General features: G+C 39.9%; 1 protein-coding gene across 10 annotated transcripts in view; it reads right to left on the reverse strand.

The window, feature by feature from the left end:
• SMOC1 (SPARC related modular calcium binding 1) overlaps window positions 1–13,539 on the reverse strand; it is a 136,616-nt gene that overhangs the window by 100,307 nt on the left and 22,770 nt on the right. Inside the window, exon 1 of one of the 10 annotated variants that reach the window (XM_085582018.1) lies at window positions 1–13,539. This exon is cut by the window's right edge and continues 22,520 nt beyond it. The exons of the other annotated variants lie outside the window; for them this stretch is intronic. The gene's annotated coding sequence lies outside the window, so the exon portion shown is untranslated. 10 annotated transcript variants of the gene reach the window in all.

The raw sequence follows: 13,539 nt of genomic DNA on the forward strand, positions 1-13,539 counted from the left end.
CTGCAAACATGTGCAGAACCAGCAGGTTTCCAAGCTTCATCTAGAAAGAAGAGGAAAATAATTATCTTAGGTCTGAAATTTCTCAAAGCTTCTTCTTGATTTCTTGTTCCCATTTGTTTCAGAACAGACTACATCCAAAGCAAATGAGATTGGAGACAGTTTATCAGTTCTTTATCTCCTCCCTTTTCCTTCATGAGAAGAAAGCTATTAAAAGTAGAACTAAAAGAAAAACAAACAAACCACCACAAACACAAAACCCCAGCTAAAAAAAAACCAAAACCAACAAAACAAACAAAACCTCTTCCAAAACTAGAAGGAATAATCTATTTTACAGGAAAAAGTTAAAATTGACCAGATTACAAATGGGATCCATTGAATATAGACTCAATACTAAGGTAAGTAACACTAGTATTAAGCAACAGTATTTGTACTTATGTAATATTTATTTACACTAGGGGAGTCTGCATAGTGCCTATTCTAGCCAGTTTGAGTCCCTGCCCTAAAGAGTTTCCAGTTCAATGCAGCTTTCAGAGCATCTTTTTATGTCAAACGTTCTATCTGTGTAAGGACACAAACCTCCTCCTTTAGCAAATACATTTACACAGGTGCTTGCAGAAACCACTTCCCAAACTGCTTTCTGCTTCTCAGACTTGAAAAGAAAAAGGAAAGATAAGAGGTCAGAATGAAGTTAACTTTGCCAACAAAGCATATCTGTTCTTTTTCTCCACACCTCAACACCACTGCTGACAAACAACAAACACTGATTAAAGGGTTTTTAATGCCTGTGAAGGAAAACAGACTCCCTGCAGCTGCACAGCAGCTGGGAACACTTGTGTTATTTAGCAGAAAAAGGTCTGACCCCACAAGTGAAAATGAGCCTGGTGGTCACTCATTCTATTCACCATCTGGGTACATTATAAGCACAAACAGAACAGCACAGCCCTTTGTGATGGAGGTAACAAGAAATGGCCAAGGCATTGTAGTACCACCGTAACATGCCTCAGCAAGGATTCAGGGAAAAGAGGGAGCAAGGGACACAAATGACAAGAACGTGAGAAAGTGGAAGTCTATTAAGAAACAAATCTAGAGTTCACTACAGATCAAAACAGAGGTGCCTCTGCTACTTAGCAGCTTCACTTCAGATTAGTACTGCAGAATGCTGCCGCCTAACAAAACTGAGATATACAAAACAGCACATGCATTACTTTACTCCTGTTCTGGCAGATTTCAAATTTGAAGACCCCTAGAACACATCTTGGGAAAGGTGATTCATCTAGGTATATTCATATGGCACAGATCACACACTCATGAGTCAAAATTCTCAGACTGGCCTTACTTAAGTACAAATGAGCAAGTCCTTCCCAGAGAGAATTCCCCAGGAATACCATACCATTTTACACATTAAGGGAGACTATAAACTTCTCGACATTTTTGTTGCTGTTGGAAAGAATCGTTTCACATTTTTATACCTTGGTTTCAGGCTCCAAACTGGTGCAATCAGCCATTCTGGAGGCAGAACTGGAGCCAAGTTCCAGTTTTAATCATGGCTAGACTCTCAGCCCCATGGCAGGTTGCCTACAGGGCACAAGGACTTCAATTTCAACCACTGGTTTTGGACTTCAGCCATGTTTCCTGCCATGGAACCATAAGCCTAGCAGGTTTCACAAGGGTCAGAGATTCTGTTCTGAGCCAGAGACCCAAAATGCCTCACTTCTAGGAATACAAAGAGGAGAATTTGAAAGTCTTAAAAACTCTCTCAAGGTTTGCAGCCTTGCACATGCAGAAAAATAACCAGCCAGAGCTACCAAACTCCCAACAGCTGACTGGGCCGTCCAGCCTCTGTCCTCAAAGTGCCCACACAGCCTCAAATTACAGCAAATGAAAAAAGGCTTTTGAAGTGAGCTTCCTTGGAAGTTTATCATGAGTTTTGGGTCAGGGGAAAGAAGAGATTTATTTCATATACCCTTTTTGGAAATGCTTACAAGTTTGTACTTTACTAGCACCTGGATAACTTATTAAGACAAAGGTTCTCAAAGTCTTGCATCTTAAAAAGTTCCAGTCCTTGGGTGGGTTTTTTTAGCATCTTACAGTTTTATACCAAGATTTAGGCTTTCCCAACAAATTTCAGACAGGCACTTCCCCTAGGTAAAGGTACTTACAAGAAAGATATTGTAATACTTTTATTCCTTGAGTCACCCCTCCTGAAAAGTGAAGAGTCTAGCTTAAGTTAAAGCACCACTTATGTTTCAACCCCAAGCCTCCAGCTGTGCAAATAAGAATAGTTTCAAAGCACAGAGCCTGTGCTTGAGGATGGTAAAGGCTGAGCAAATGCATGGGAACACACTGCAAACCCAGCAAACTCTAGAGCTATTTGCATGAGTTGAATTCAAGACAGTTTTTGCTCTTACAGGCTAGAAACATCATTCTTCTACAGTGATTTTTCCTTCCCTTAATCCTTGCTTTGTGTAAGCCACTACAATGAAGGGCAGCATTTAAAGATTATACTTCATCTGTTAGATGACTTTTAGCTAGGAAACAATACTTTAGTTTTCTTTGCAAACTGATCCCCAAATATGATGCAGCAGCTGCATCCTGTTTTTAGAAGATGAGGTACTAGATCCAGAGAAGCTGCCTAGTGGAGTATTTGAAGTGCCCACCAAGGGTTTGGGAGAAACCCTTAGAATTGCACTTCATCTCAGAGCAGCTCTCAGGGTTTTTTCTTGTTGTGATTTTGTTGTTCATAGAAAAAAAAAAAGTCATTGCAGTCAGGGAGTGAACTTTTATTATTGTCTCTTTTTGGTTTTGACATGCAAGTTTATGGAAGTGCCTAACTACATTTACTTGTGGGAAAGAAAATACCAGAGACACCAGGGACAAGAAATTCACTTCATATTTTAAAATAATCCTTTCTCCCACACAATTTTTATATCCACATGCCTAAAATCCAACTTCAGTTTTTTAAGTCACAAGTTTAAGCATCTCATAAACTCAGTACACCAATCATCTGAACAGAGGAGGAAACCAAAACTTAAACACAAAACAGGAACTTCATCTTAAGTCTCACATTTCTAACATGCAACTTTTAAAGCTTTCTAGTAAGTCTGGCAGTATTAAGGTAGAGAATGATTTAAGTAATTACTTCAGTTTCTGTCAAAACTCACTCTCCTACTCAAAGTATTCCTGCAGCCAAGGTAACATGTAAGCCTAGAACAAATTTAGGATTAGATTTAATTTGTCAAACACATTGACAAGAAAAGGTATGTTTAACTTGGACTATTTCTTCTCTTTACCTTTGCTACTATACATGTTGAACCAGATAGAACATCCAAATATTTGACAGTCAAGCAATGAACTTCTTGTCCCAAGACAGTAACAGCAAAACTTCCATTAATATAAAATGTGGAATCTTGTCTTCACTAAATTGTATTTTTTAATAATATGATCCAGTCTTTCCAGTTTAAGGAGTGCTGTGCTTATTTAGCATAACCCAAAAAACAAACTCAAAACATCCTGCTGTATACCTTAGGCCAAGTTAATCTCTCAGTAACTGTGTCCCCTACTTTAGTCTGCCATAATGATAGTTGAAGCTGTTGATCTCCACTAGCAAATGCAGCAGGATTACAACTTTGTGCTGTCACTAGGTGAGAAGTCAGATATTCCATTGTAATGGGATATGTCTTTCTCAAAAGAAGCTCTCAGAAAAGCAGAAGGGTTGAAGTAATACCAGGTGTATACTTCAACAAAGGACAGTAATTCAAGCAAGATTTCCATGAAGAGTGATCCCCACGCTTCCCAAACGTTAGCATACTGAATGCTTCAAACCATTGTACGGACTCTTCCCTCTTGGCCCCAGCTCTCTCAAATCATGGAGACTCAAGTATGTACTTTCTTACCCTCCACTGTATAAACCACTAAAAGTCAGTTCCAGGACTGTAGACTTCTGTGGGAAGTCTAGCCACTCACAAAAAGGGGCTGTGAAATAATACTTTCTTGAGCCTATTTTCCCCTCCTTTGTTACTTTTAACAGGACTGGCTATGCAGTCAGTCTAGGAATCCTTCTTCCCCATTTGCAAGAGCTTGGAGTACTGGAAGTTTTGACATAAGGTTTCCATGTGAGTCCTTGGTATGTTCTGTGGGGTAACACAAAACTTCAAGCACATCTGATGACAACTAAGTTTTGCTGAAGTATTTTTAAATGAATATGCTCTTTGATTGAAGTACAAATTCTCTGCTGATTTCCCATCAGTAGCCTGATATGTATAAAGGGCTTCCTTTTAAACCCAAGGCCCCTAAAATTTGTCTTCATCACCTGACATCAATTCATCTGGATCCCCTTCTCTTAAGCACCTTCTCATGCTGTCTTTCTCTCAACAACTCAAAGTACTTTTGCCCTCTACTTGCACAGTGTTATTGCTGAAGAGTGGGCACCTACTCTAAGTGGAGTCTCCAAGCTGGTTGATAAGCTTTCTAAATACCCCAAACTAGCAAGCTAAAAATGACATATTCTTCTTTCATAACCCCTTTTTCCCAATAAAACAAAAGTTTCTAGCCATGCCAGAGACTGCCCACTGCAAAAAGCAGATATCAAGTCTTAACGAAGATGGCTTCCTAACCTCCTGAACACTGTCTCCTACATAAATACCATTCCCTTTGGCATGCACACAAGGCACATTATGTAAGTACTCACAACAAGGCATACAACTGAGTTTACCTCAAGCCAGATACCCTTTTCCCACTTTCTAGTCTACACCACAACCATTGTCACCCTTCAGTCACAGCCGTATCTATTAGACACTATTACTGTAGACAAAGCAAGTGTATGAAGACCCCTACCACCAGTGGAACTCCCCTGTTCTGTTAGAAAATAATCTTGTAGGGAGACATGATGATTGAACACAGTTTACAAACTCAGTTTGGCAGCCACATCTTCAGGATTGAGCTCCAATGGATATAAAACTATACAAGGGCACTTCTTCCATCACAAATTACTTGTCCTTGTAGATCTTCCAGGATGGAGAATGCCACCCATTATAACTCGATAGCTCTACAAACATTGGTCCCTAAATCAATTCTTCAAAAATGCTGAAAGAGGCATTCAAATTGAAGCTGGCATCCAGCCTTCATTATGTTTGGTGTAACTGTTGCCAACAGCAGAACCAAGAAGTAGATATTAGAAATAGCTGATCTCATTAGCTCAAAACCTATCAAGGGCTGGCTGCCCGTCAGGAGACACATACTAAATGAATGCCAAGTCTGAAATTCCATTGCACAGAAGGGATATTAAAAAAGGAGATACTGAGAACACTCAAGGGTTCACTTTCCTTAACTATATTCTTATCCCTTTATGATCCAAAGACAATTCTTAACTGAAGATGATTGCATCAGGAGCTTCTTCCCACTTCATGCAGCTTTACATCTACTATCATCAGCACTCCAGCACCAAAGCTTCTGAAGCATTGTCTGGGGACAGAACTGACAACTCTCCTTCTATAGGTCTATCCTGCCATCTCCAGAGCGATGTTCAGAGTTGGGTTCTGGCCTGATCAGCTATACAGAGTAATAGCATTCACAGCCCCACAGGCCTCAAAGCTGTACAGAGTAATAAAGGAAGTTGCCCCTATTGCTGTATTACTCCTCTGAAGTGTCAGAGACCGCAAAACTGAAGACTGGAATTTCACTTTGTTCATACATAATATCATGTACTCTTATTAAATACAGCTTGTGAAAGCAGCAGCAGCTTTCTTACCTTTATTACTAACATTATTCCAGTACTATTAAAAAAGGAAGGGTTTTCCTAACATCATAGAGGATGTGTTATCCCTGAACTTCTAGTCTATAGATTAACTGGCAACCATACAGACATTCTCCCTACCAGAAGAGAACTGGTCAGTTAACAGATGGATTAACTATTCAGTTAATTGCCATGAGGTACTATTCACCCCCCTACATCTCACTGCAGTAGTTATGTCCACCTACCAACACATGCAGTTATTTAAGATCATATGCATCTGATCTACAGACAACTTGTTTTAGAGACTCAACTTTATGAAAGTCAGATGACTATTTTTAAAAACACCATTTAAAAATCTTGACTCTTGCTTCAGCAAGCCAGCAGAGAGTCTTCTGAATAGCCCTTCAGTAGGATGCTGTCAACATCATAAGGATCCCAGGCTTGGCTTAATACTCACTGCTTCAAGGGCCAAACCCACCTTGGTGCATTTTGCAGTAACCCAGACAGACACATTAAACACAAGGCAAGTTTTAAATTCAGAGTGGAATAACACAATCCTGATAACCAAAAAAAAAAAAAAAGTGTGCCAGCCAGGAGTTTAGACCAAGAGAGAAAGAATCAGGAAAATAAGTACAAAACAGAAATGAAAGTTCTGTAAAAACTCAGAAAAACTAAACTTTTCCTCCCAACTCCCTAAAGGAAAGATTCACTGTTTCATTACTTCATTCTGTAGTTCTGTTTGCATTATATTTTACAGTGTTTACCATAATTCTCATTTTTCTACTTACATTTAAACTAAGTGCTTCCCTCAGTTTTGTAGGCATAACCATCAAGAGTTTAGCCCTGGGAAGAAAGTGCTGGACAATGCTTTCTTGGACTGTCAAGCAATTATAGCCTTTTGGGACTGCACAGGCAGTAGCAGAGAAGTATCCCCCACTACCAAGATCTTTCTGGATCACAAATTGAAGAAGCTGCTGTGCAGAAAAATTTCAGGATCGGAACTTCCATTCTGCTGGCATGAAACTAATTCTCTGCTCTCTGCTCCTACCTCAAAAAAATAGTCAGTTAATATGACAGTCTAAATATATGATAAAAACCTTTCCATAACAGACAAGATGCATAAACTGGTTGCTTCAGGAATTGGAAGTGCTACAGAGAAACACTTCTAAGATGAAATGCTTGTGTGAGGCAAGAAGGAAGGACCCTTGTCAGTGGCACCATGGTTAGCTCTAATGCCATCATCTTCTGTCAGTGACAGACAACATTCAGAAGAGTAAATATGCTTCCAATTTCTGCAGACAGGATTTGTTTACAGTAATTACTTGTGCCTTTCTTAAAAAGCAGTAATCTGACTGCTGAACTTTGAGAGGAAAGAAAAACATGTCAAGCATCTCTACAGCACTGCCATTCATTGAAGAACCAAACTAGGCAACACCACTTCCAACTAGTAAATTGTTAGTGTGCAAGGTTTTTCCAGACTTTTCAAGTACAGTTCACATGCCCTCCAATAGAGCTTGAGAGTAAGATGTATTTTAGCACTACTGTTCAACTATACAGCAATATTACTCCACACTAGCATGAAAACCTGCTTTTGCATGAAAATCTGTTTACACAGGTCAGGCATACTTTCCATACCGAAGTGACAGATGTGGTTTGTATGATGTTCCCAGCAGAACCTCTCCTGCTGAGCTCTACAAGGAATCACAGAACAGAATCATTTAGTTTGGAAAAGACCTCTATAATCAAGTCCAACCATTAACCCAGCACTGCCAAGTTCTCCACTAAACCATGTCCCTAAACACCATATCTACACATCTTTTAAATGCCTCCAGGGATGGTGACTCAACCACTTTCCTGGGCAGCCTGTTCCAATAATTGGCAACAATTTCAGTGAAAAAACATTTCCCAATCTAAACCTCCCCTGGTGCAACTTTAGGCCATTTCCTTTTGTGCTGTCACTTGTTACCTGAAAGAAGAGATCAACCACAACCTGGCTACAGCCTCCTTTTAGGGAGTTGTAAAGAGCAATAAGGTCACCCTGAGCCTCCTTCCCTCCAGATTAAATAACTCCAGTTCCCTCAGCTGCTCCTCAAGACCCATCCCCAGCTTCATTGCCCTTTTCTGGATACACCTCAGCTCTTCAATGTCTTTACTGTCACAAAGGCAATACGTCTCTAAGCTGTCAGGTTGCTGCTATGAGGTCTGCAGTTTTACTACGGAAAATGGGAAGCAAGGACAGTGGTGTCTTCATAAGAAATATTTACAGGTATCTTGATGCTGCTATGATATGATTGTGACTGTTGACATGAGTTTCCCCAGCAAGATACAATATCTCTTTTCCACCAAAGCACTTCCCTTCCTCCCCACAATGTTATACATATATTTAACCCCGCACTCCCAAGCAGAAGTGACTGATCTTAATACAGGCTGCTCACGCTCAGGGTAACAGCTTTTTCACAACATTTTGTACTATAGAACTGTTTATTTTAGTGTGTTTACTTTCAATTCTAGCTACACTGAATTTTTCACACTTTTTGTGAGGAGCTACAGAATACTCATACTGCTTCCTTATTGCTAAAAGCAGATATGGTTTCCTTATTTTCTGGGGAAATAAGTTTTGAGTATTTCCACTTCTACTGTATTTCACTTTAAACACAAGTGAAGTTAACTTTCATTGTCACCAAGCCCCTTGCAGTCAAAAGCTATCCAAGCCAGTGGGATTGTATCTCTTTGGGTATTTCAGGTATCTTTTTTGTATTTTCATACATGAGTTGTTCTAAGACTGACAGCATTTCATACAAGCAGCCATCCCTAGTCCAAAATCACACAGCACTCACCAGGTTAACTTTCCTCCAGTTGTACTTCATTGGGGTTCTGGAAGTGCTCAACCAACTTTGTGCTGCAATTTGTGCATCTCTCTAGTGAAGACTAAAAAATTTCTAATATACATCTCAGTCTGTTTTTGCTGTCTGCCTCCCTGAAGGGAGCAGGATATCAGTCTTAATATAAGCAAATATGAGACCTTTGCACAATAAATCTTTGACACAGATAATTGGCAAGATTATTGCAGTCTCTCATCTTCCTTTTCAGGGCATGTTATTGAAAAAGCTATGGGAAAACATCTGTGGTTTTATCTGGATTCCTCAGATTTTCTGGATCTCTTTCCGTCTGGTCTAAGACCTGGCCTCAGTACAAACACATACTCAGGCTTACTGGTCAGACTTCTCACAGCGGACAAAGACCAAACTGACATTCTTAGCTGACAGACTGAAAGCAGGCTGTGATACCAGCTTCACATAGCATTGTGACTGCTTCAGGCTATGAAGAGTACTCACACCACCACCACCTCTAGGACAGTACAGTGAGCTTCTGTAAAGGGTTAAGCAGCTTGCTTGCTTTATGCATTCTATAGCTTAAGAGGCTACTGGGCCAATTTCATCTGAAGAAATGTACTTTTCTGACCCAAATAATTGAGGTTCCTATTCTCACTGGAGGATATTGCCTACCTTCACAGCAGCCCGGACTGTGGCCAATAAGATGATGATCCCAGGAAGAAGTGACACCAGCAGAAAGGATCAGAAGCAGCAGGATTTGTTTTATCACTCAACAGCACAAGTGAAGGGTAGGCTGCCTACTGCTCATGCGATCCTCTACTGCTTGAGGGGACAGCAGGCAAGCATCAGCAGGGAACAGGGGAGGTGAAGTATTACTAATCCCTTCTCCCCATTCACCTGCAGCCACCCATGCAAGAATTACAGCATATATTTTTCCTCAACCAAATAAGACAACAACAAATTATACACCCTTACTCTGCTCAAATGTAAGCCTCAGGAGAGGTCTAGTCACTATAGCTACAAAGTGCTGCATGCTACATTTGAGGTTTATTTAAAAATAGGTAGATAGGTGGCAATAATGAAGGCCTAGATTGTGGTGATTGGCATGCACTGCCCAAAAAGCAGCTCAGAACTGTATAGATGTCAGCAAGACTGTTCTCAGCAGGTTTCTGACTGAGGACAAGCCTGTTCTGGTGCAAAGGACCTCTCTCTTCTCCTCTTCTTCGAGCTTGCACACCTCTTCATGATTAAGAGTTATCCCAGGCATTAGCTGTCTTAGCAAACATTGCTAAATCCTAGTTTCATCTGAAAAAAATCTTGACATGCTGAATCAGATATCATTCCACTTTTTACAAGCTTTTTGGTCTATACCAGGAGGCAAGACACAATTGGAGGGGTAATCAGCCTTAAGAAATTTAAGGAAATCTAGCTGTACAAATAGGAAGGGAAGAGTTAAGAAAAATTATTTTATGTTGTTCACTAGGACTCCAGGCAGATACTAGGTCAGTTTAGGTCAACTGTTACCCAAGAAAAAAAAAATCTGGGTTTAAGAACTTGGAGTGACAGTTTCATTAAAATCGGTTTAATGGGTGAATGAGAAATGGCTGTGTGTCTGGTCTTGCTATAAGGTTTCCTGGATCCTAAAGATGTAGGCACCAGTAAGGATTCCAAACTGAATCAAGTTGCTTATCCTTGTCAATCCTGATTTTGCCATGACTGTTTGCTCCACATGTTTCTCCACTCAAGTCTCCTTGTAACTAGACACTCCCCTTTTCTCACTCTTACTTGCTGACACTTTGTCTTTACTCCATTTTAATTCCAATCCTTTTAAGATTCAGACAGGTCTTACACATTTTATCTGCTCTCTTTCAGGGCCTAACTGGAAAACACTTGAAACCTTTGAGGAAACTATTAAAATCAAGAAGAATCATCTCTGATCCTCCCAGCTGAAGTCTGCCAGCTCTCACAGAGAAAGACCACCCTGTACCTGACTCTGGAAAGACATTTTCCCCCTAGCAATTACATTAACATCTTACATATACAAGTACTGTTACCAGCTCCTGCACCAAACATCTTCTCTCCCCAGGTTTATCTGCATGCCAGGCTGCCAGTTGACTTCTATCCCTCCTCACTGTTCTAGGTTCTCCAAGGTCATCTGAACTTCTGCAGCTTCCTGGGCCTTTCTCTCCTCCCACTTACAGTTACAAACCCAAATAATTTCCCAGCTTCTCATTTAGAATTCAAGTAGAAGGAGGAAGTTATTAACTAGTCCCTCAAAAACCCTAATTATACTCAGTATTCAGCTCTATCACTATTTTTGCTCTGTTACTGGTTACAGCTCAAGTACCACCATATTCCTTTGTTTTCCAGGACTTCTGACTCCAGACTACAGAGAAGTAAGTCAGTTCAACGTTGGTGTGTTTTTGCTCAATCAAGCCAGATGACAAATTTTACATCCTGAAATCTGAGATTTTATTCCTATTAGTTTTCAGTAAGAACAAAAGATAAGTGTAGCCTAGCCCCTGGATGACACAGAGTTGTTGGCCACATGGCCGTGAATCAGTTAGTTTCTTGTAAAGATTTTTAGAAGCACTCCACTACAATTACACCTGGATATCAATACAGTGTCAAGAAAGCATTAGCATTACCCAAAATAAAAGCAGAATGGAAAAGAACATGAAAAAAAAATGCAAGCTTAAATTATTCTTAAGAAAATTCAAACCACTGGAAAACAATATTTAGCTGTCCTGCAGAGACTCCACTCTCTGGACTCAGCTAGCTTCATCCTGTGTCACCAGAGCCTCCTAAGAGCACAGGTACATTAGGGCTCACACAGGACTAGAATTTATTGCAATTTTAATTGTCTGTCTGTGAAGACTTGGCCAAGAAGCTTCCTTCTTCCCTCTCCCTCCCTCACTGGAATTCCCTCATTAGTAAGCAAAGCCCATCAAAAACTTCTTAGAAAAAAGTTTGCAAGGAAATTTAGTCATCATTAACCCCTAGGTAAAAGGGAGGGAACACTTTAGGAGGTAAAACCAGAGCCATATTTTGAATACATGTGAGCAAGGTGCAAGGCAGGAAAGTCTGAAGTTTGCACGCAAAGAGCTTGACAGCAACTTTTGGCTACAATACAGATTTATATCCCTCCCTTTGTTCACCATTCTCCATGCTCATAACCCAAAAGCAGATTCCATTACAAAGTGTGAGGACTGCATCAGAGAGGTATCTTCATCTGAGATTCTTAAAATGGAATCACTTAAAGTCCTCTAAATTAGATAAATCTATTTTATAAACCCTGGGCTCACACTCAACAAATGGACTATTTCTGTGAATTAACTTTCACATGAAAGCCTGAAGCAGGACCTGCATATATCCTTGAGCATAGAAAGAAGCTTTTACAGAAGTGCCAGGATGTAAGCATGAATCCTTAAAAGCCTGTTACTGAATGAATTGCTAAAGAGCACAAAGCAAAGCTGGAGTGGCTGGTCTCCCCAAAACACAGGTCACCTTGTGATAATAACACTCGCCCAAAATATTTTTCTTCAAATAATTTCTCTGAACTAGCATGCTCTTAAGGTGAGTAATGCTTCAGGTGACTAAGAACTAATAAAAAGAGGCTTAGCTTGAACTGGGAAGAGATCAAACCAAGGAATGAAAACAGCATTCCCACAGAAACTCAGTATAATGTGAATTTAGAGATAAGATTTTTGTTAGAAGATGATTACTGTTGTTTTCCTAGTAAAGTTCAAGGACCTGACGATTCTGTGAAATGGTAACAGCTCTTATTTTAATATTTCTATACAGAAAAGACCTCTTGTCCAGCATTTGTGTCAACTCAAAGAGGGAAAAATAGTGTTCTTTCACCAAAACAGCACTCTGTAAGGAAAAAGAGCCAAAAGACTCCTTTTTAGCTCAAAAAATGATTGATCTTTTAGAAGGATGCATAAATCACCTGGCCTTTGTAAAATTTTACAATTAGCATAATTTGGGCAGCAATTAACCTGAATTACTGGTCAGATTCATTAGGCACGCAGTAAATACATAGGAAAGACAACCACATCCTATTCTTTCCTTATCTTTTTTCTACAGGTATAAGCCATCTTTAGCAGCAGAGGCAGCCCATGACAAACATTATTTTCAAACATCATTCTTCCCACTATATTAAATAGTTCAGGCAGAAAGAGATTATTACTGGAGTAGCACTATTCCTTGCAGTGGTGCCACATGATAGACATGATAGTAGATACTGGAACTGCTCATCTACTTCTCAGTACTTAGCCAGGATTCCTCAAAACAGGAGTCAACATCCATAGCAATGGCTACCCAAATGGACTTGTGCCATAATGGATTAATTCAGGCAATCTATAATTAGCGACCTGCCTGACAGATTCACTCTAGCTAGCTTGTTGACTTCAGACTTATCATCTTATCCCTGAGCATCTCACTCCATTTTCTACTGAAAATCATTTCCCCAGCATAAGTCTTTTCTGATAAAGTTTACCCCTTTCGGGCTTACACCAATCATTCTTCTCCCCATGAGCACCAAAAATCAGTTATTCTTCCACCCCTTTGACCAGCACCAGCCCATCAAAAGCAGTAGCACCACAATCCTGAACACACTGCTTTTTGCATTCACACAGTCTAGTTTCACCAACAGGATGCTAGAGCCACAGCAAACTGTTCCCCACAAATACATACCACACTTCCACTGTAGAAATATCACTTAAGTTCTGCTTTGAGGTACCTAATAAGCACTTGATAAGCTCCTACAATAACTTTTTTTCATAGATGTTCTCACTATTCAGGTAGGTATTTCTATTACCTGTATGCAATGCCCATGTATGCAAAGGATATTTCCCAGAATACAGAGGCTTTGTAGAGTCAGATATCAAAGAATTAAACTAGTAGTCAGAATACAGTAGGTAGTTGAATGGGACAATTCCCTAAATTTCTTGTTGCTGTGTGCCTTTTTAA

Source organism: Lonchura striata, chromosome 5, assembly GCF_050655825.1.
Source record: "Lonchura striata isolate lonStrDom1 chromosome 5, ASM5065582v1, whole genome shotgun sequence".
NCBI classification, from domain to species: domain Eukaryota; kingdom Metazoa; phylum Chordata; class Aves; order Passeriformes; family Estrildidae; genus Lonchura; species Lonchura striata.